The sequence below is a fragment of the Saccopteryx bilineata genome, chromosome 2 (genome assembly GCF_036850765.1).
Source record: "Saccopteryx bilineata isolate mSacBil1 chromosome 2, mSacBil1_pri_phased_curated, whole genome shotgun sequence".
Lineage (NCBI taxonomy): Eukaryota > Metazoa > Chordata > Mammalia > Chiroptera > Emballonuridae > Saccopteryx > Saccopteryx bilineata.
Window position 1 is genome coordinate 105813081 of NC_089491.1, and position 24576 is coordinate 105837656.

Here is a 24576-nt window from a genome sequence, read left to right on the forward strand (position 1 = left end):
CACCCTTGACCGCAGGCTCCTCCCACCGCCCCGGGCCCCAGACTCCTCCTACCTACGTCCCGCCTTCCTCTAGTTTCTTTCACCTTCGATTTCACCGTCCAGAGCCCGGAAGACCCCGAATCGACTGCTGGAGCGCAGCCTGGGAGGGGAAGCTGTGGAGAGACCAGACCAAAGGGGGACGCGCTTGGTCGTCCTGCGGCCACCCGGCGGCGCCTGGCACTGGCCGGTTCCCAACCTGAGCGCTGCCAGGCGTAAGTCCGATCGGCTGGAGACTTGTGGGGACCCGGAGGGGAAGAACAGGTTTGGCCAGTGCTGCAGCCTCGGTTGCCACAACACACACCACCACTTCTCACAAATTCACTGTGCGTGACCCGAAATGGGGGATGGGGAAGGAGGATCTTAGGGAGAGATTTCAGCTCCGAGCTTACTGTGGTCCCGAATGTCAAAGGAAAGACATGGTGAAGGAAATATTCCCGCGTAGTTTGAAAAGTCCCCAAAGGAGGAAATAAAGGCACGACATACTGAGTGGGGGGTTGAGGGGTGGGGTGGGGCTGCGGCTGTCAGTCTATCCCTGAGAACTTAGCATGAGAACACAGAAGAAGAGACGCCTCGACTGCCCAGTACAGCACTATAACCTAGGAAGGCGGGAAGCGAATGCCCTTTCCTTCCCGCCCGGATACAGGACTGGATGGAAGACGTGCAACCTGATGAAATAGGGTGTAGAAGAATGGCCTGTGTAGAACGAGCTCTGGGTACTAAAGTTGTGAGAACAGAGGGGACCAAGGGCTGCCCGCCACACCTGGGTTGGCCCTTTCTGCAGGACGAGTGACTCCTGTGGACCACGATAAACACTGCTGCGACGCCCCCTGCTGCCTGGTAACCGTAATGCACGGAAAACAAACCTGAAGAGGGTTGACTTTCCTCTCCCACCCTCTGCCTTCAAGGGCCGCACCTAACCAGCCAACTCTCCAAACCTGTGGCAAGAAATTGAGCCCCTGGCTGTCTTGGAGTGGCTTGAGAAGCAAATACTATTATGGTTTGGGCTTCTGCAAAACAGATCTCCACCTTTGCCTGATTTCACACAGATGAAGTGATAAATATGCATTATATACAATGTCGTGCAGGATGGGTCCATTGTGCCCTGGAAAAACAGAAGTAAACATACCTGAAAGAGAATTGAAAAACAGAAGTAAACATACTTAAAAAAAGAAGTCATCGCTTCAGAAAGGCTTTCCTTGATCTTTTACCTTTTTTTTCCTTTCCACAAGCTCTGCTCAAGGTAGAAAAGTTTTTCTAAAAATCCTGTCAATTGACCTTCAATGTCCTCTTCACAGCACTCACGTGATTCTCGTACACTGAGGAAGCGCACCTTGCAGTTTGAGCCCCCACTCGGCTATTAATATCTGGGCCAGCTTTGGCCAGTCACTTAACCTCTTTTGGGCCTCAATATTTTTCCCCATAAAGAGTGATGATAATAGTACCAGCCTGTGTGGGTACATATTATGAAGATTAAAGTAGTTAACTCTGAAGCAACTAGAAGTGTCCTAACTGCAAGAGACATGCTTGCTATTGTTATTACTATTATACTCTCCAGCGTCCTCCTTTTAGTTAACCTATATGTTTACCATCACATCCACACTATTGCAATTCTAGTCCAAGCTGCCCTCATTTCCTGTGTGGGCTAAATAAGTAGGCTTCTGAGTAGTCTTACTTCTCTACTTGCCATTACACCCACCCACCCCCCGTTCTTAAGGCATTAGACTGATGATTCTTTTTGAAAACCTACCATTTCCCTATTTTAAAATGTTCAGTGACTCTGTTGCACATAGAATACAAACTCCAGTTCTTACTGTGGCCAGCCACACTGTTACGGGCCCTGATTACCTCTCTCTCTTCACAGGGAGCTCCAGCACTCCTGACAGCCCAGAAATCTTTCTCCTCTAGAATTTACCACTTTCTCTTTCTCCTACTCCCAGGTGGAGTACTTTCTGCACAGACCTTGAACTCCTTCTCAGCATTCAAATCTTAGTTCAGATGTCATCACCTATGAGACCTGTGGTGGAACAGTGGATAAAGCCTAGACCTGGAATGCTGAGAAGTTGCTGGCTCAAAACCCTGAGCTTGCCTAGTCAAGGCACATATGACGAGCAATTGCTACTGGACTACAACCAGTCCACCTTTCAGGTCACCCATCACTGCAATAGCCAGTAAGCAGAGACTGGGTCTGAGAGGGAAACAGGCATCTTTAATCAAGATTGCCAGCAACTTGAGAAGACAGGTGGCATATCCTAGACCAAAGCCTGTGTTACAATCTCACTTGTGAGGGCGGATTATATACTTTTTAGGTGAGGTTAGTATGATGCGGTGCATGCAGTTTGTCATAAAGTAGGATAGCTGGTTTCCAAGCATTGTAAGAATCATCAAGCAGGATGGCTGGTTCCTGGAATCATAATTTATTCTGTATGGCATCCTGATCTAATCATTGTCTTTATTGCTTCTTGGGCTCCAGTCATCTCCTAAGGGGTATGGGAACATCCTGCTTTAGTAGTTCTGCATTCCTGGGTAGGGATGCTAAAGAAATTCTAGGAAATAGGTTACATGTGATACACCAGCAATTACATATATAGATATATATTTTGGTTGCATACTATATTGCTACTGTAAGGCCAGGGGCCACCGCCATTTGTGGCCATTCACATGCAGGTTCTCACTGAATTCGGGCAGATGGTAAAGAAACAGCAGAGCCGAAAACTGGTGGGCCATTCTTTTATTCTAGCCTTGCAACAGGCCAGCGAGTAAAAACAAACACACAGAGGGCTCCAAAACCCACTCACACATTCTTCAGTTCCACAACCAGGAGACTCTTCTTGTTTTCCTTAGAATCAAAGGCCCCCACCAGTCTCAGTGTAGCTCACAAAGCCCCTCGCCCCTCTGGTTCCCATCTGCCAACATAGCTTCTTTCTCTCCAGCACTCTTCCTCCCTGCTCTCACTCTGCAAAAATATGGCCTCCTTCTTCCTCCATCTCCTTTTTCTTAAAACATTTTGGCATGAAAACCTTTCCTCTGGCAACATTAGCATAACAATGGCCCTTCCCAAGCAGGAAGATAATTAGCAGTTTCACCTGGCAGGGGCTATTTTTAACAATAAAAGTGAGCAACTCAGAAAATAAAATTTTACATACTCATTTGCCCAACAGCTACTCTACTACAATCAGTGAACAACTAAAGTGAAGCAACTATGGGTGATACTTCTCACTGCCCCTTCCTCTCTCTCCTCTATGTAAAATCAATAAATATAAGGTCTACCAGAAAGTTCTGTCCGTTTTTGGAATAAAACAAAATACAATTTTTTCTTACCGTCAATAAAATTTATTAAATAATATATTTCCACACCAATCCTATCTTCTGAATATGGTCTGAAATGGTTTGCTGAGCTGAATTAAGCCTTTCTGCGATCTCCGATGTTGTCAGAAACGGATCTTGCTCCAACATGGTCTTAACAACATCGTCATCGATCAAAATGGTCGCCCAAAACGTGGCTTATCAGAAAGGTCGAAATCACCTGTTTTGAATTTTTCTAACCATCTTCTGCATGTCCTATCAGAAACTGTACCTTCACCAAATACTTTCAATAAATTTCTACATACTTCTGTAGCATTTCTTCCTTATTGAAATTCATATACAATACAGTGGCGTAAATGAACTTTATCAGTAGCCATGGGTACACTATAGCTTCACACATAAGACTAACGTGAATCAACTTTGTTTTAGTTAATTTGCTACGTCAGTATGTATACATTAAGTGATAAAAATAGAGAGGCACATGTTAATCCAAATTCGGAGGGACCCGAATTATGGAAGACAGAAGCAAGGTCCGTCGTTTACACATTAAAGCTTTATTGTCTAGCTTGGCCAAGCGGCGGGAACTCCGACAGAAATCTGACGGAGAGCGCGCTGGCCCTTTGTTCTACTTGGTTTTTATAGTTTTGTAAGTGGGAAGTACAGAAGCAAAAATTGCAGTTAGGAGCCCCTTACCGCTATTGGTTATAGTCATATGTCCTTTAACATGATAGGACCACGTTCAATTTGCAAATCATACATCATTTTGGAGAAAACAAAATTTACAAGTCAACACAATGGTAGAAAGATATCAAAGATATCTCTTTACATATTAAAAGGCCTTTCTATATTTTCTAGTGTTCATCCACCATCTCTCTGTCCAGAGTCAGAGGTATTAACCACATGCATTTACATAAGAGAGGTAGTTTCCGTGGGGACAAATGCCCGCAAATGGCTCATAGTTATAAGAAAAGGTTTATTTTGGCTTTTCCCTTCCTGCACCTGGCTAGCCATTCACTCCTTTCCCCACAGGTGTGGTGGAATGTCAGGGAATCTATGCTTTCCTTCCCCTTTCATTTACAATACAATGGCAAGCGCTATCCTGGTTATGCTAATCACACAGTACAGAGACTATTCTCACAATTTCTCTGCAAACCTTAACCCAAATTAATAAAATGTTCTCCAAGCCTCCTAAAATATTAATATTAATTCTGTAGCCTTTTGGTACTTTACAACATCTGCAGGTGAAATGGCTCAGTGGCTCCTCAGCACACATGCGCCAAACAAACATGTGCTTATGTGTCGAAACTTGTTGTGATAGAAACAGACAGAACTTTCCAGTAGACCTTATAAAATCTTAAAAAAAGAAGTCATCTCCTCAGAAAGGCTTTCCTAGCCTACTCATTCTAAAGTAGCCTCCCCCCAGTCTACCCATGACCCTGTGTTATTTTCTTCATATATGCCTTGTGTCTGGACCCACCACTAGAATGGAAGCTCTAAAAGGTCAGGAACATATTAGTCTTGTTTTCTACATAATACCCAGACCCTTTAACATTTGGATAGGTAGAAGAAACTGAAAATGCAAAACAAACAAACAGAAAAATACAATAAATGAACAAGTAAATGTGCTCTGCAGAAACTATAACAACTAAAAATACACCAATTTTCATCATGAAAATAGAGTAAATGATTTTTGGGTTTCTGGCCAATGTTAAAGATAGTGAAGAACTAAAAAAGAAGAATAAGGAAGGAAGGAAGTTAAAGTTCTTCAGAATGCATCAATTCTTCAGGGAAACCTGTGGTGGGAAGTCACACAGAGACAGTGTTCTTCAATAATTAAGAGGATCCAAAGACATAAAAAAAAGTAAAAGGTTTGGGTTTAGTGTGCTAAAAGCTTATAAGCATTTTCCAGAGCTGTCTCCATTTTTAATGCTCCAATAGTTTTAAATATTTTCTACACTCCACCTTCTTTTCTCCTCTCTCCACCTCCAATTCCTCAGTATGGGAAGCCTCGAAGACCGAGAAATGCCGCAAAGTGGCACATCCCGCTGTCCCTGATGAATGGAAGGCTGAAAATCCAGCTGTGTTTGAGAAGTCGCTTTTAGCAAATATTCCTATTCTAATTTAATGTGGGTTTCAGAATTCTCCCAGTGCATTAAGCCTTGGATGCTTTCAAACTGCTCTCTCTCCAAGGGCTGAGAAGCAGTCAATGCCTGAATTGTGTCCCTTCCTTGCACAACTGCGAAAGTGGGCTGGGGGTGGGGTTGGGGGCAGGATATCAGATTAAAGATGTCATCAACTGTCCTTGGAGATTGTATCAAATGTGGGGACACTGCCTTTTAGTTTATGGGCAGACTTATTGTGAGACTTCTGCCTTGGTTCTGAATATGTGTATATATAGTCTATTTAAAGCCATTGTTGCTCTCCACAGGTGAAGGAAATTAGGCTGGTTGGCCTGAGTTTTCTATGTTAGACACCTGAAGGGCCAAAAAAGTGCTAAGCCCTTATTTTCCTGAAGTAGGTTCCACACATCTGCTACCTCACCACTTCCTCAATGAATTCTTTTTTATAGTTGCCCCGACCTACCCTACATTTGTTCTGCATTCCCAGTCCTTTGTTGTATAATTCATACCTTTGCCGTGCCAGTTCCTCGGGGTAAAGATTTCCTTATTTGCCTAAGACATTTTTAGTTTATTGTGCAATACCATCTTCCCTGTGGGTGTTGCATAAATATTAACTAAAAATCCACATCTGGTCTTGGTCATCATTTCTACTTGTCCTAATATAACTACTCTTTGAACAATTCATTTGGAAAGTGTGCCAAGGGTGAAATGTGGCACATAAATTTTCCTGCTGCATGGAATGCCTTTTAAAATGCCCACAGATTTGGTTATTTATGAACAGGAGATTTGCACCTCTTCCTTGCCCTCTCAATTTTGAAAGTATACCAGGCCAAAGTAATTACAGTCTCCCATATGTTTTATGAAAAGGTATCCAAGAATCTCCTGCTAAAATCTTAACAGATTGACTAGGAAGCCCAGCAGGTGAAACTGCCTGTTTAGGGAGGTCAGAACAAAGTTCTCTGCTGAGGAACTCATAAGCTATGGTCTTTATTCAGGAAATAACCCTGCAGGGGAAAAACAGCAGAGCGTGGATGAAATGTGGGTCAGGGAGCTGAAACAGGCACGCAGACAGCTCGGTTAACTAATGACAGTAAAGGCATTGGCCCACCTTATATTGAGATGTTTCCCAGCGTTACCATATAATGCTGCCCTGCAGACACTACAGTGTGTAACATCACTTGATTCCAAAACTTGTGACCCATTAAAAGTACAGTAAGGCTTTTCAGAGGAGACACCAAATGGCGGATGACGCTGATGCTGCGGGAGGGCCCGGAGGCCTGGGGGCTCTGGAATGGGAAGCTGCGGCGGCTTCCGTGGAGGATTTGGCAGCGGCATCCGGGGTTGGGGTCGCTGCCGCGGGCCTCGCAGAGGCAAGGTGGAGGACAAGGAGTGGATCCCGGTCACCTAGCTGGGGCGCCTGGTCAAGGACATGAAGATCAAATATCTGGAGGAGATCTATCTCTTCTCCCTGCCTATCAAGGAGTCAGATTATTGACTTTTTCTTGGGGGCATCCCTTAAGGACAAAGTTTTGAAGATTATGCCTGTGCAAAAGCAGACACGCGCTGGCCAGAGGACCCGGTTCAAGGTGACAGGCCGCTGTGACTGTGCTGGTGCGCCTCATCCCTGCCCCCAGAGGCACTGGCGTTGTCTCTGCCCCTGTGCCCAAGAAATTGCTGATGATGGCTGGTATTGATGACTGCCATACCTCGGTTAGGGGCTGCACTGCTACCCTGGGCAACTTTACCAAGGCCACCTTTGATGCCATCTCCAAGACCTAGAGCGATCTCACTCCTGACCTCTGGAAAGAGACTGTGTTCACTAAGTCTCCCTATCAGGAATTCACTGACCATCTTGTAAAGACCCACACCTGAGTTTCTGTGCAAAGGACCCAGGCTCTTGCTGTGGCCACCATATAATTTTATATAAGGAAAATAAAGTGAATTACGCCTGTTAAAAAAAAAAGAGTACAGTAAGGACAATGCAGCCACGAAAACATCCCGTCACCTCTGTCAGTCACAAATCCGGCACTGTTAAACACCAGCTGCTTCTAAAATAATGATCACTTTAAGGCATTCACAGTCTCCCAGGAGACTGGGGCAGGAGAAGAAGAGGAGGAGTGTAGAAATAACATGCTAATAACCAGATATGAATAATTGCAGAGATGTTGAGGCTAATGATAGAATTCAGAAACTCAATCAAAAAAGGCAAGGACGCCTCCTCTGTAGAATCTCTCTGAATGTATGCACATTGATCAGAAATATTCTAACAGCTTGAAAAATGGCAAAGTCTTGGGTAAGAGAGTGTTGATAGAACTCAGACTGTGGAATAAAAGATACTTCAAAACGTAAAGAGATTAGTTTTGATGGAGATGTTAGTTCAGTTAACTGGTTATTCGTGAATGTTGTCTTGATGTTAACCCAACATGGACTCTTTCAGACAGCATTGTCAATGGAACTTTGTGCCAAAGTAGTTTTATATCTATGTTCTCTACTATGGTAGCCATCAGTTAAATGTGACTACGGAACACTTAAAATGTGGCTAGTGTGACTGCAGAACTTCATTTTAAATTTTGTTTAATTTCAATTACTTTAATTTTAAATAGGACCTAGGCTAGTAGCTACTATAATGGGCAGCACAGCTCAAGCTATCAGGGCCTCCTAACTGACCTCCAGCCCTTGTGCCTTACAGGAAAGTTCATATAAAACCCATTGCCTCCTCCACCGCCTGCTCAAGGCTTTGGTCCCTGACCTCTTGCTCTCACCCATGCTGCACCCACATGCAACTTCCTTTGATTTGTAAAATAGCTACCAGCTATTGAACACTTGTTAGGTATTAGATGTTTTACTGAGCATCTTATGTTTGTGATCTCATTTAATACAGAAGCCCTGAGAGACAGTTAACATTACTACCTCTATTTTACAGGTAAGGAAATGGGCTCAGAGAGGCTTAGAAAATTGCCACAGTCTTATATTTTCTAAGTGGTAGAGCTGACATTTGAACTTATTTCTCTATCTTTGTGTGTGTGTGTGTGTGTGTGTGTGTGTATGTGTGTGTGTGTGTGAGAGAGAGAGAGACAGAGAGACAGAGACAGAGAGAGACAGAGAAAGGAACAGACAGGGACAGACAGACAGGAAGGGAGGGAGATAAGAGGCATCAGTTCTTTGTTGCAGCTCCTTAGTTGTTCACTGATTGCTTTCTCATATGTGCCTTGACCAGGGGGCTCCAGCAGAGCAAGTGACCCCTTGCTCAAGCCAGAGACCTTGGGCTTCAAGCAAGAGACCCTTGGGCTCAAGCCAGTGACCATGGGGTTATGTCTATGATCCCACGTTCAAACCAGTGACCCCGAGCTCAAGCTGGTGAGCTTGCGCTCAATCCAGATGAGCCCATGCTCAAGCCAGTGACCTTGGGGCTTCCAACCTGGGTCCTCAGCATACTAGGCTGACCCTCTATCCACTGTGCCACAGCCTGGTCAGGATGAACTTATGTCTCTTAATTCCAAAAGTCTAAAGTTTAATCACTACTCAAAAGGCCACAGACCGATTAGGATCTACTTTATTATTAGATCACTTTTTTGCTTTTCAATTACATTTGACATACAGTATTGTATTAGTTTCAGGTATACAACCCAGTGATTAGACATTACATAACTTACTAACTAATCATCCTGCTAAGTTCTGTATCCATCTGACACCATACGTATTGACTATTTTTCTTGTGCTGTACATTCCCGTGACTAGTCAGTAACAACCAATTTGTGCTTCCCAATCCCTTCTCCTTTTTCACCATCCCCTGACCCCCCTCCCATTTGTCAACCTTCAAAATGTTCTTGGCATCTATGAGTCTGTTTCTGTTCTGCTTGTTCATTTGTTAATAGATATATATTTTTTGCCATTTTATTATTCATATTTTAAATATTTTTTCTTCTTCTTCTTAAAAAAGACCCTTTAACATTTTGTATAATACTGGTTTGGTGGTGATGAACTACTTTAGCTTTTCCTTGTCTGGGAAGCTCTTTATCTGTCCTTCAATTCTAAATGATAGCCTTGCTAGGTAGAGTAATCTTGGGTGTAAGTCCTTGCTTTTCATTACTTTGAATATTTCCTGCCAATCTCTTCTGAAATACAAAGTTTCTGTTGAGAAATCAACTGACAGTCTTATGGGAGCTCCCTTGTAGGTAACTTACTGCTTTTCTCTTGCTGCTTTTAAAATTCTCTCTTTGTGTTTAACTTTTTGCATTTTAATTATGATATGTCTGGGTGTGGGCCTCTTTATGTTAATTTTGTTTGGGACTCTGCTCTTCCTGAACTTGTATGTCTATGTCCTTCACCAGGTTAGGGAAGTTTTTTGTCACTATTTTTTCAAAAATATTTTCAATTTCTTGCTTTCTGTCTTTTTCTTCTGGCACCCACATGATGCTAATGTTAGTACCTACTAAAGTTGTCCCAGAGGCTCCTTACACATATTTTCATTTCTTTTGGAATTTGTCCTTCTTTTTGCTGTTCTGATTGGATGGTTTTTGCTTCTTTATATTCCAAATTGCTGATTTGATTCTCAGCTTGATGTATTCTACTATTGATTCCTTGTAAATTATTCTTCATTTCAGTTAATGTAGTCTTCATTTCCGACTGGTTCTTTTTTATGGTTTTTATATTCTTTTTATTATGCTTATTGTTTCTTTGTTGAAGTTCTGTATGCATCCTTATAACTGGTGTTTTGAACTCTGTATCTGATAGATTGCTTGCCTCTGTTTTGTTTATTTCTTTTTCTGGAGATTTTTCCTGTTCTTTCATTTAGGACATGTTTGTCTCCGCATTCTAGCTGGTTCCCTATGTTTGTTTCTATGTATTAAGTAGAGCTTCTATGTCTCCCAGACTTAGTAGAGTGGCCTTGTGTAGTAGGTATCCTGTAGAGCCAGTGGCATGGCCACCCCAGTCACCTGAGCTGGGCAATCTAGGTACACCCCTGTATGGGCTGTGTGTACTGTCCTGTTGTAGTTGAGCCTTGATTACTGTGGGTATCACTGGAAGAGATTGATCCCCAGACCGATCAGCTTTGAGGACTGGCTGCAATTACAGTGGAGGAGCTGCTATATAGGAATCAACCCTATGAAGTAGGACTTAATTTAGGGGGCTTTGGTGCTCACCAAGTATGCCCCTTGAGTGTGTCGCTCATGAAGCTGGTAGGGTTGTAGTCCAGTATGGTCTGAAGATGTCCACAGGGTGTACTGGCTCTGAGACCTCCCAGAAGATACAGGTTCATCCACTGCCTATGCCCTGCCTGGGGCCACCATAACGAGCTACAGAGCAGTGTGCAGATGACTCCTACTTGTGCTGGGCTTCGAGGTGCCCAGGAGAAATCAAGCTATGAACCAAGACCAGCTGCCTTTAGTGCCAGGCCTGAGGCCACTTGGCAGAAGATAAGGGGTATGCAGAAGCCATATGCTCCCTGTTTGAGAGATTTTAGGAAAGTCCAAAGCATGAGGCAAGAAAGGCCATTTGTGTGGAAAAGCCACAACTAGGGTGGGCCCACAGGTTGAATCACCAAGGCAGGGAAAACAATTTGGGCCAGGTGAATGGAAACTCAGATATGGAGCTCACCTGCCAGCTCTGAGGGGCTGGGGGTTTCAGAGGGGGACCAATAGCTTCTACCAGCACTTTTATTTGGCAGAAAGCTGTCCCTCCAGTTCTTGCCTTGATGCCTGACAATCCAGTTTCTCTCTGGCTCCTTTCAGACTGCTACCCCAGCACTGGAGAACAGAGAGAGTCAGTACAAGTAAGTCTGTGTGTGAGTCCTTTAAAAAGAGCTGCCCAGGCCTGACCAGGAGGTGGCGCAGTGGATAGAGCGTCGGACTGGGATGTGGAAGGACCCAGGTTCGAGACCCCGAGGTCGCCAGCTTGAGTGCAGACTCATCTGGTTTGAGCAAAGCTCACCAGCTTGGACCCAAGGTCGCTAGCTCAAGCAAGGGGTTACTCGGTCTGCTGAAGGCCCGCGGTCAAGGCACATATGAGAAAGCAATCAATGAACAACTAAGGTGTTGCAACACGCAATGAAAAACTAATGATTGATGCTTCTCATCTCTCTCCGTTCCTGTCTGTCTGTTCCTGTCTATCCCTCTCTCTGATTCACTCACTGTCTCTGTAAAAAATAAAATAAATAAATTAATTAATTAAAAAAAAAAAAAAAAAGAGCTGCCCAGGACTCCAGCTGTCCTCCATCCCCCTCAGCCACTATCCTGGTTGGTTTTTACAGCCAGAAGTTATGACGACTTCTCTTCTTGGCGCTGGAACCCTGGGCTGGGAGGCCTTGCTCCTCGGGGAACCTCCACAGCCAACATGTGGGTGTGGGACCAGCACGTTCTGCATCTCTACCCCTCCTACCAGTCTTTGTGTGGCTTTAAATGTCTAGTTGTAGGACCTCCATTTAGCCGGAGTCCGGATGGTTCTCAATGACAGTTGTTCTTATTTTAGTTGTAATTTTGTTGTATTTGTGGGAGCATTCAAGTACTGAGTTTACCTATGCCACTGTTTGACCAGAGGCCTAGATCTTAGAATCTACTTTAGATATGAAAATTCCTGGATGCAGCCATGATGTTTTGTTGGTTTTTTTGTTTTGTTTTGTTTTTTATTTTCTTTTTTTTTACAGAGACAGAGAGAGTTAAAGAGAGAGGGATAGATAGAAACAGACAGGAACGGAGAGAGATGAGAAGCATTAATTATCAGTTCTTCCTTGCAACACCTTAGTTGTTCATTGGTTGCTTTCTCATATATGCCTTGACCACGGGCCTTCAGCAGACCACGTAAACCCTTGCTCAAGCCAGCGACCTTGGGTCCAAGCTGGTGAGCTATGCTCAAACCAAATGAGCCCACGCTCAAACTGGTGAACTCGGGGTCTCAAACCTGGGTCCTCTGCATCCCAGTCCAACACTATATCCACTGCGCCACCGCCTGGTCAGGAAGCCATGATGTTTTGATTAAATTCATAATCTTTCTCTTCTATCCTTCCTCAGATGATTAAGATAAAGTACTGGCAAAATCTTTCTTTGTCTAACACTTCTGCCTCACTTCTCACTTTTCCCAAATTTGGCATGGAACCTACAAAGACTATACCACAATGTAGAATGGAAACTCTCCCCTGTGAAGTAAACATGTACACACCATATATATTTTATTTATTCATTTTAGAGGAGAGAGAGAGAGAGAGAGAGAGAGAGAGAGAGAGAGAGAAAGAGGGGAGGAGGAGGAAGCATCAACTCCCATATGTGCCCTGACTGGGCAAGCCCTGGGTTTTGAACCGGCGACCTCAGTGTTCCAGGTCAACACTTTATCCACTGCGCCACCACAAGTCAGGCCACACCATATATTTTTAAGACTACATGTATTCAAATAATGCATAGAAAATTTTCCTAACATCATCTACATCATCTATTACTAGAATAGTTGGGATAAGTATGATAACCCAAACTCCAACACTATAATTAAAATACTAATGTGATATACAATCTGGAAAGCCAAATAAAGCATTTATAAAAGTGACAATATTATGTTAAAAAAAAACCACTACAAATTTGCACCTCATGAAGCATATTTAATTCATGCATTATTCCAATGAAATGACTAGAAAGTCTATTTACAATTAGTTCTGTTAATTGAATAATAAATTACAGAAATCAATGTATTTAAAGCTTTAGCAATAGACAATTAAGTTGCCCATTTAAGTGAATAAGTATCTTATAATTTTCAACACTTTACTTAATAATTATAAACAAATGGCATATTTAGAAGCTTATATATAAACTTTCACCATTTTACCTTTTTCTTTCCAAATGTTCTCTATTTCTTTCATCGTTTTTCTATTATTTTTATGTATTATTTCATTTTCAGACATTTTGCTCTGACAAAAGCATTTTTTTTTTAGCAAGAGAGATAGACACACGGAGACAGAGAGAAGGACAGACAGATAGAAGGGAGAGAGATGAGAAGCATCAATTCTTCATTGCAGCTCCTTAGTTGTTCATTGATTGCTTTCTCATATGTGCCTTGACTGGGGGGCTACAGCCAGCGACCTTGGGCCCCAGCCAGCGGCCTTGGGCTCAAGCCAGTGACCATGGGTCATGTCTATGATCCCATGCTCAAGCCGGCGACCCCGCACTCAAGCTGGTGAGCCTATGCTCAAGATGGATGAACCCGCGCTTGAGCTGGTGACCTCGGGGTTTCAAACCTGGGTCCTCTGTGTCCCAGGCCGATGCTCTATCCACTATGCAACCACCTTGCCAGGCTGACAAAAGCATTTAAATCTTAATGCACAACTCAACAAAGTCCCCTAGTGCATGTGACGCTATGCCCTGAGACATATAAAGTAAACAGGTTGTCTGCAATAGTCAATTTGAAAATAAGACATTTATTTTCTTGGCAATCATTTTCAGATCATTGGTCCTTGGATTGCAGTGGATAAATAATGAATACACTGAGTTCATCAATTCCAAGCTGAGCACCAGTGAGAACATTGGTCAGAAGCCTCCTATTGCTCTAAACCTCTTCCCTAATATTAATCACATGCTAATGCTAGGCCAAAGGGTTGTGACACATTTGCCTATGATATTTTGAGTTGTGTCTCCCCTGATTTCTATTGCAAATATGTGACACAAGCAACTGCTGATCTGCTTTCTGTTGCCATAGATAAATTTGTATTTTCTAGAAGTTTATATAAATGGAAATAACACTATGTGCTTTCTTGTGGGATTGGCTTCTTTCTTTTTTTTTTTCTTTCTTTTTTTTTTTTTACAGTGACAGAGAGAGAGTCAGAGAGAGGGATTGATAGGAATAGACAGACAGGAATGGAGAAAGATGAGAAGCATCAATCATCAGTTTTTTGTTGCAGCTCCTTAGCTGTTCATGGATTGCTTTCTCATATGTGCCTTGACCTTGGGCTGTCAGCAGACCGAGTGACCCCTTGCTCGAGCCAGCAACGTTGGGTCCAAGCTGGTGAGCTTTGCTCAAACCAGATGAGCCCGCGCTCAAGCTGGCGATCTTGGGGTCTCGAACCTGGGTCCTCCACATCTTAGTCTGACGCTCCATCCACTGCGCCACCTTTTGGTCAGGCAATAGGGTTGGCTTCTTTCATGAAACATAATTATTTTGAGATTCTTTTATGTTTTTGTGTATATTAATACTTTTTCTTTTCATCTTTGATTAACACTCTTTTTGTATGACTCTACCGCATTTGTAAACTAGAACAGTGCTTGAAATCCTTGGAATGCTTCAAATCTCTGATATTTTTTTACCTGTTTAAAAAATTTTATTGTTTGTTTATTTCTTTATTCAAACTCAAGTTCTCTTTTAGACATGTAATTTGCCAACATTTTTTCTCCATGCATCTTTTGATAAACATTCAAATTGTTTCCACTTTCAGGCACTGTGAGTGAAGCTTCAGTGTACACTCATGAAAAATCTTTGTATTGACACATGCTTTCATATCTTCTGGATAAAGACCTATTAGTTGGCTGATTCATTTGGTCTACAGTGTTTAATATGTTAAGAAACATTTCCAAAATGTGTATATCATTTTACATTCCCACAAGCAGCTTATGAGAGTTCCATTTACTCCATATTCTTGCCAACATTTGATATGATCAGACTTTTAAATTTTAGAAATTGTAGTGTGTCGTGGTATTTCACTATAGCTTTAATTTGCATTTCCCTAATACCAGTGATGTAGAGCAGTGGTCCCCAACCCCTGAGCCATGGACCGGTACTGGTCCGTGGGCCATTTGGTACTGGTCCGCAGAGAAAGAATAAATAACTTACATTATTTCTGTTTTATTTATATTTAAGTCTGAATGATGTTTTATTTTTAAAAAATGACCAGATTCCCTCTGTTACATCCATCTCTTGACGCTTGTCTCGGTCACGTGATACATTTATCCATCTCACCCTAAAGGCTGGTCCGAGAAAATATTTTCTGACATTGAACTGGTCCGTGACCCAAAAAAGGTTGGGGACCACTGCTGTAGAGCACCTCTTTATTTGCTTATTTTTGACCCATACATGTTTGGTGACGTGTCTATTAAAATCATTTGCCCAACTTTTAAAAAATTATTGTTGTCATTAGCTTCTTAAATCAACACAAATTGATTAGCTTATAGTTCTATAGTCAGAATTCCAGTGTGGCCCAACTGTGTTCACAGGTGTAGGTCTCACTTAGTGGGAATTAAGGGGCTTACTCATCTGGGCTCTCATCTGGAGGTTCTGAAGAAGAATCTATTTCCAAACTCATTCAGCTGTTGGCAAAACTCAGTTCCCTGCAGTTATAAGACTATTTCAATGCCTCTTAAATCTTCCAGCTTCCCACCTCTCCATCTCATGAGACCCCCTCCATTTGAAAATCAGCACAGTGCTTAGAATATTTAGAATGCTTCAAATCTCTCTGACTTTTTTGCCTGCTTTAAAAATTAAACTGTTTTCTTATTGAATTTTGAGAGTGCTTTATTCAAAATACACGTGTTGTGTTTGTTTGTTTTTTGTTAGATATGTCATTTGAAACATTTTTTTTCTGCCTATGGTTTATCTTCAATCTCTTGGTGTTTTTCAAAGAACAGTTCTTAATTTTGATTGAGTCCAATTTATCTTTTTTAACCATGATTCTGGTGTTGTATCTAGGAAATGTCTGCCTAGTCTAAGGTTACAAAGATTTTCTCCTGTTTTTTGTTTTTCTCTAGAAGCTATTCAAGTTTTGGGTTTTATAGTTTCTTTTATGATGCATTTTGATTTAGTTTTTATATTTGGGATAGGTATGGCTCAAAGGTCTTTATTATTTTATTTTATTTTATTTTATTCTATTCTATTTTTTGCCCCTTGGGTATTCAATTGTCCCAGCACTATTTGTTAAAAAGTTTGTTTTCTCCACTGAGTTGCCTTTGCATCATTATCAACTGACATATGTAGGTCTGTTCTGAACATCTGTTCATTGATCCTTTTGTCTATATTTATACCAGTATCAAACTGTCTTGATTACTGAAGCTTTATAAGTCTTAAAGTTGGGTATTGTAATTTTTACAACTTTATTCTTCTTTTCAAAGTTGTTCCATGCCTCTATTTAATTACAACATTTTAAAATGTACTTCCATTTGCTATTATAAGCCCTTATCATTTGGCTCTTGTGTCCTTCCACTTGGTCAATTAATTAATTTTTTAGCAAGTGAGAGGCAGGGAGGTGGAAAGACAGGCTCCTGCATGTGTGCTGATGGGATCCACCTGCAACCCCTATTTGGGGCTGATGTTCTGCCAATCTGGAGTCACTGCTCCATTATTCAGCAATCAAGCTATTTTAGTGCTTGAGGAGAGGCCATGGAACCATCCTCAGTTCCCGGGGCCAACTGGCTCATTTGAGCCATGGCTGTGGGAGGGTAAGAGACAGTGAGAGAGAGAGATGGGGAGAGAGGATTGGAGAAGCAGATAGGTGTTTCTCCTGTGTGCCCTGACCAGGAATTGAATCAGAACTTCCACACACCGGGCCTACACTCTACTCCTGAGCCAACCAGCCAGGCCTGGTTAACTTATTTCTTAAGTATATTTATATATAGGTGTGTGATTATGTATCTGTGAGCATTTAGGTGTGTAAATGTGATTGTGTCTGTCCCCTGAATGAGGTTTTATTTATGAGAAGTAGAGTGAATATTTATGGCCTAAGATATCAGTTAATAAAATGGACAGAGCCCTGGCCGGCGTTGGCTCAGTGGTAGAGCGTCGGCCTGGTGTGCAGGAGTCCTGGGTTCGATTCCCAGCCAGGGCACACAGGAGAAGCGCCCATCCGCTTCTCCACCCCTCCCCCTCTCCTTCCTCTCTGTCTCTCTCTTCCCCTCCTGCAGCCAAGGCTCCATTGGAGCAAAGTTGGCCCGGGCACTGAGGATGGCTCTATGGCCTCTGCCTCAGGCGCTAGAATGGCTCTGGTTGCAACAGAGCGACACCCCAGATGGGCAGAGCATCGCCCCCTGGTGGGCATGCTGGGTGGATCCTGGTCGGGCACATGCGGGAGTCTGTCTGACTGCCTCCCCATTTCCAACTTCAGAAAAATACAAAAAAAAAAAATGGACAGAGAAGGATTCAGATATGCGGGTATCACCCCTTCTAACCAATGTCCTTAAAATATTTGTTCAGCTTGTGTTTCTCTTTATGTTCAAAAAGAGAAATGTAGCTTATGCCTTGAGTGTTACACAACACTTTAACTCAGCTGTAATTATCACTGAAATCTATACTGTCACATGGATAACACTGTCAGTAGCATTCACAAGAGATAAGTAATTTTAGTGGATGTAGTTACAAATTCTTTTCTAGTATTTAAAATTTCTCCTCTTTCTCACTCTTTCAATCTCTCTCTCCCTCCTCTAACCCCACCCTTGCATCCTTGCCAGCAAAAGATTTCCCATTGATCTGTGGTTCCTGTTCTATTGTTAGTTTTCTTTTTGTGACATTTCAGAACAAGACAGCATCTTTAGAAACATCATACAGTGTTTAAACTTTAGTTGTAAATCACTGGTTCTTGGCAAACAGCGTATCTCATGTGTTCTAGTCAGTTTTAACTTTGCAGCTGACAGCAGGTGTAGACCTCAGCCTCAGGACTAGTGGCCTGGTCAGTTATTACACTATGCCACCAACTTCATGGAAGCATACCACAAAAATACCCAATGGAGAGAGGTTGATTGTGACCCAAAGGGATTTTTTTTAAAGATTTTATTTATTGACTTTAAGAAAAAAGAGAGAGATAGAGGAAGAAAAGCTGGGGAGAGATGGAAACATTAACTCACAGTTGCTTCTCATACATGCCTTGACCATCAACCTCAGCATTCCAGGTTGACACTTTATCCATTGTGCCCCAGTAGGTCAGGTTCCAAAGTGATTTTTGAGTTGCAGTTCAAGGGGTCACCTATCTTTACATCTTGCCAAGTTGCGAAAGAAGTCAAATAAGCACTATGCTTCCAATTTATTCTAGTTGTGACTTGAACCTGCAGTAGATCAGAGCATCCTTTCCCCTGGCTCTAGGTACAGGTGCCAATTTCTTTGCCCAAACAATACAACCGAAAGCCAGCACTATGGCTGTTTACATGATGCCCATACCTTATTTGAATGTAATGTTCTTTCTAATCTCTTCCTCGTTTCTCTTATTGTCTCTTACCCACTGCCAAATTAAGTAGGGTTTATGAAGTAGGGACTGTGAAAGAAAGGTGTTTATCTTTGTTGAGCACCTACTGTGTGCTGGCACCATTCAAGGTATTTTGTCCCCATCCAAGGTATTTTAAATACATTATGTAACAATTCTCACAATAGGCTGACCAAATAGATATCATTATTGTCTTCTCACAAATGACAAAGTTGAGGATCAAAGACAGTAACTTGCTCTAGATAGCATAACAACTAAATAATGATTCATGTCTCTCTTGTTCCAAAAGTACTTTATTTTATTTTAATCTTCTATAACAACCATCTTATTAACTATATTGGGAACTTTTCAGAAGAAGGTGACTTTTTTCTATTTTCTCCTTTAAGGCCTCTGTAAAGTGGTGAAGGGAGAACTTTTGGGAGGACGTCAAAGTATCTTCTCTTTTGCTCTAGTGAGATTTTTGTGGGGCAATGGAATGGAAAGAAATAGACTCCTGAGCCACACAAAGACAACAATGTTTAGGTTTTGCATATACAAAACCTAAAATGGGGCCCTGGCCCATTGGCTCAGTGGTAGAGCGTCGGCCTGGCGTGTGGAAGTCCCGGGTTTGATTTTCGGCCAGGGCACACAGGAGAGACGCCCATCTGCTTCTCCACCCCTCCCCCTCTCCTTCCTCTCTGTCTCTCTCTTCCCCTCCCGCAGCCGAGGCTCCATTGGAGCAAAAGATGGCCTGGGTGCTGGGGATGGCTCTGTGGCCTCTGCCCCAGGCGGCGCTAGAGTGGCTCTGGTCGTGACAGAGCCACACCCCGGATGGGCAGATCATCACCCCCTGGTGAGTGTGCCGGGTGGATCCCCATTGGGCGCATGTGGGAGTCTGTCTGACTGCCTCCCCGTTTCCAGCTTCAGAAAAATACAATAAATAAATAAATAAATAAATAAATAAATAAAATGGAGACAAAGTCCAGACAGCTCTTAGATTTTGAAAAATTTGGAATATAAAAGACAGGGATCCTAGTGGCCGAGAATTTCTACACAGAACACCAAGTGGCTAAAATTCAGGCAAAGAATGAACTAACTCCCACTGTTACAAATTTTATCTCCCTATCTAGTGTTGAGAGACAAGCAAGGGAATACCACTCTGTACAGATAGAAATAAAAAAATACCTGTTTTTCAACTATTATGTAGATAGAGAATAATCAACCTTTTACTTTGAGGCTGGATGCAGGAATATTGAATACAATATATATACAAGGATGCAGAAATTACATTTCCTGTCTTCCTTTTATAAAAACTACCTCTTAAAATTTATGTTTTATAACAGAAACACCAGATAACAAAGAAGTAAAATACTGGCTATTCATCCATAGAAAGCTTTCAAAGATGCTGGAAACAATTATTCAGTAAAAGAAATTCAAAACAAAACAAAAAGAAATCCTTACTAATATGTATACATTCTTTCGATGAATTCTGGAAGTATGTAATATTATTGATAAAGGACCATTAATGCTAGAAGTGGTTGACTGGGGCTTAGGGAAAGGGGAAATGGGACTTGTTGTTTAGCGGGTATAGATTTTCAGTCATGCAAATTGAAAAGTTTCTAGAGATCCACTGTATAACAATGTGATTATCATTAATAATATTGTATTGTACAGTTAAAAATTGTTAAAAGAGTAGGTTTCATGTTATGTGTTTCTTACCACAATTTTTTTTAGAGAAGTGACACTGGAAAATAGGCTTTAAGGCCCTGTCTGGTGGCTCAGTGGATAGAGCATCTGCCCGTCATATAGACGTCCTGGGTTTGATTACTGGTCAGGGCACACAGGAGAATTGACCATCTTCCTCTCTTCCCTTCCATTTCTCCCTTCGCTCCCTCTTCCCCTCCTACAGCCAGTGGCTTGATGGGTTCGAACATGGCCCTGGGCACTAAGGATAGCCCAGTTGGTCTAATTGTGTCAGCCTCAGGTGCTAAAAAATAGCTCAGTGCTTGAGCATTGGCCCCAGATGGGGTTGCCAGGTGAATCCTAGTCAGGGCACATGCAGGAGTCTGCCTCACTATCTCCCCTCTGCTAACCTAAAACAGAATAAAACAAAACAAAAAAGGGGAAATAGACTTGAAGTGATAATTAATGAATAAGTGCAGAGTACCCCTTTTTATGCCATTTTAGGTTGTCAGATATTTTGGGATTAACAATTATTATTTGTGTATGCTTTTAAGTTACCCTACTATGTTTAAAATACACATTATAGTATACCTCTGTAATGCCAACACTTATTTCAATAAGCTGACCTCTGGTAGAATAATTTCCATAATACAGGGACATGTATTTAAAGAAAGACTGCTTTATTAGCTATTTTTCTAACAGATATAAGCAAGAATAATATGAGACTACAGTTAAAATTAAAGTGTTTTTCTGAATATTAGCAAAATAAATTTTTACCAAAACATTTCTTAGGAGAGGTCATTTCCTAGCTCAGATCAGTTAGTGAAGCTGAAACGTTAAGATGGGAATGTTTTAGGAAGAGTCAAAAATTATTTCTATTTTGTATGATTTACCGATTGTTATTTATTATTAAAGTGCAGAGGCCCTATAACTAAGTGGCCATTTGCCTACTTGACTATGCTTCTTCTGTGTCATATAAGGACTAAATCTTTGGAATGTAAAAGCCAGTAAGAAAAGAATATGATACTATTTATGCATCCAATGTAGGTATTACTGACAGCATTGAAAGCCATCTTTAGAATATATAAAAGTAATCTAGAATTGTCATTCAGGATTTGAAAGAATATACTTTATTGTTCTTTTAAGATCTTATATTGAAAAAGGTGCATTTTCATGGACAGAGTTGATTCATCATTCCTAATAGAAAAATGTTTTTACATTTGAATCTAAAACCCAGTACACAATTTCAGCCATTCAGCATTGTCTAAAAACTATTCATATTAAGACAGTAATTACAGTCTGAACTGTGGTGGCACAGTGGATAAAGTATTGACCTGAAACACTGAACTTGCCGGTTCGAAACCCTGAGCTTGCCTGGTCAAGGCACGTAAGGGAGTTGATGCTTCCTGCTCCTCTACCCCTTCTCTCTCTCTCTCTTCTCTCTAAATGAATAAATAAATTTTTTTTTTAAATATTTGTTTAAAATGGTAACTTCAGACTCACAAGGTTAGAGTCCAAACTGACTCCTAACAGAATAGCAATTTCAAGATCTTTCTCTTTTTAATTGAATTTATGGAGGTGACATTGGTTAATAAAATTACGTAGGCTTCAGGTGTACAAGTCTATATTATATCATCTGTATATAGTATTGTGTGTTCACCACCCCAAGTCAAATCTCCTTTTATCACTAGTTATTCCCCTTCACCCTCTTCTACCTCCTGCACTCTCTTTACCTCAGGTAATCACCATATTGTCTTCTATGTCTATGAGTCCTTTTTGTTTCTGCTTAAGCCACTCACATTTTTCTTCAGATGTTTCAAGAAATATAATAAACATTTTCTAAAATTTATTTTATATGTACATTTACCTGACATAAATTAAGGAAAACTTGCATTTTTTTAATTGTAGAATCTACCCCAATGTCCTTATAGTTAAAATTAGTTTCACCAATATATTGAATTTACAGATTAAAACCATAATAAATAATTTCTCCAACAAGCCCATATGTGCACTTAGAAAAATAGATGCCATAATTATAGCAATATTTTAAAGTTATACAGCCTCTGTTTTCTTGGGCTCCACTCAACTATAATCACAAATCACCTTTCAATGCAGATTCAACCTCAACTAAAGCCAGAAACAATTCTTGCCATGGCAGAAAATATATTTGCACCATCGGCAAGTCGAAGGGACCTTACTTAGGCCCACATGCTTCCGTTTCAGCTCCATCATTTGCCTACTGAATCAATGCTTTCCCCCCAACCCCAGTTGTGTTGGATGAATCTTGTGTATATTCAGACATCTGCTTTGGTTTTCTCTCATCATTCTAAAACCCATCTGGATACAGAGAGCTTTTTCCTGCACCCAAGCCCACTTGGCTGGGGTCCTGACATCCTGCCTAGTTCTGACAGTCTTGTCAATGAAGCCTGAGCTCTGTTACCTGGACCCTCCCACTACTCATGGAGGTTCTGCTATATATCACTTGAAACCACAGTTCCATCCATCTCTTGACTTTTAGTATAGCCTGATGCCTATGGACTCCTTTGGCTGTGTTCCCACCCAGCAGATTGAATCTCCTTGGATAGCCATACCTGCTGGAATGATGCCCAAGTTCATCAAACATCTTTGGATTCTGCATGTTGGACTGCAAGAGAATTCCCTCATGAAGTCACCAAACAGCTGGGGTAGCTTTTGTTCCATAGTAAATGCTTTTACACCACTCTCAACCTTCTTGTACTGCTTAGGTCCCAGTGTGCCCTACTTTTTATATGTTCCCATTCATGATTCTGTAAATGCTCACAAATTTAGCGTGATGTTCTCAACTGTTGTACATGGCAGCTGAAAATGTTGTGGAATATTAAACTATTCTTTTTTAATTTGTATTTGTAGGTCCAGTAATAAAATATGATGCTGATTTATTATACTGGCAACTACATAGACCTTGAATGGTAGGATTATTGATTTATTTTTATAAAATTAATAAAATTTATTTAAATAATTTTGATTTAAAGTATTTATATTTAGTAATTAAAATTAATTAAAATTTACATTTTCCTTATGATTACTATTTTAAAAGAAATGTAATTCAGTTTGAAAACAAAATAACTTAAATGTATATATTTTACATAAAACATATTTTTGATGACACATTTAAATTTTGTACATTTTTCATAAAATTACTTATTTAATACTTTAGATCATTGTTATTATCAGAAAACATGTAAACATCTTGACTTCAAAAACATAATTAAGAGTTTCTAGAGATGAATGCAAAAATAAATTTTATATAAAACATATCATCTATGATTTATAGTTATTTGTTTTATGTCTTACCAAGACATTACTAGCCCATCAACTGAACATCCAACATGAGCAACAGTAATTAAATTCATTTAAGTTTGATATTTTACCAAATTTAAGTCATATGAAAAATTATAGCTTTACACGTTTTCTGATTTTGTTGTCATGCAAGTATTATTTGTCACAATAGAAGGAAAGAACTATTTTGCTTGATTTAAAAGGTAGATGGCTTATAGGTCTCCATTTATATATACTCTTGCCTTGGGCTCCATAAATGTTAGGGACAGGCCTAAGTTCTATTTATTTTTTTAATCACAATAGTTAAAAAATAATGCATATTTAAAATATTATAATAGAATTTTGCCCCTGATTTCTTAACTTTGGTTGTTAATTGCCTGTTTGTGTTGATGAAGATAAAAATGGAATTCTACATTCTAGACTATCCAGTATATGAGCCTCTCTTTATGTTAAGAGGTATTTTGAACAGCTTTCTAAAGAATGTCTCAGAAATATTCATTTATTTTGCTTGATTCTTCTGTGGAAGGCAGTATTTCGTAGGAGAGGATTTCTCTTCATGAAGTAGGTTTCCTGCACTTGAATCAATGAAGGGCTGTGACTTGTCAGAATGTGGTGCAGGTGGTGGGGTTATGTGTATGTCATAATCTGTGTATCTTCATTTCTTGGCAGCTTTGTCGTCCAGTAGAGGAAAAACTTAAGGAACAGCTGAAATCTGCTTCTTATCATCATATTTTCCAGAGACTAGGGCAAGTACTCTTGTCATCTGTTGGCTCAGCATTCATCTACGCCGTTCATTCTGTGAGATTTCCCTTGAGATAAAAATGTTGAAAGACAGCTTCATTCCTTTTGTGCTCCAATTCTTTGCATAAGACCTGCTCCATGAATGTACATCCTTCAAGTAGGATTGTAAGTTGTCCAATTCTCAAGCAATCTATTTTAAAATTTTAATTTGTGGAATAAATATACTTTATTTAATCCTTT

At 40.8% G+C, this 24576-nt stretch overlaps 1 long non-coding RNA gene and 1 pseudogene across 1 annotated transcript; both read left to right on the top strand.

Annotated features, from left to right (window-relative positions):
• The first annotated feature begins 30 nt into the window (after positions 1-30).
• LOC136324541 (uncharacterized) lies at positions 31-24569 on the top strand. The gene is made up of 3 exons (XR_010729112.1): positions 31-251; positions 23167-23225; positions 24265-24569. It is a non-coding gene; the product is annotated as an uncharacterized lncRNA (long non-coding RNA).
• LOC136323701 (small ribosomal subunit protein uS5 pseudogene) lies at positions 6701-7379 on the top strand (annotated as a pseudogene).
• Positions 24570-24576: the final 7 nt, after the last annotated feature.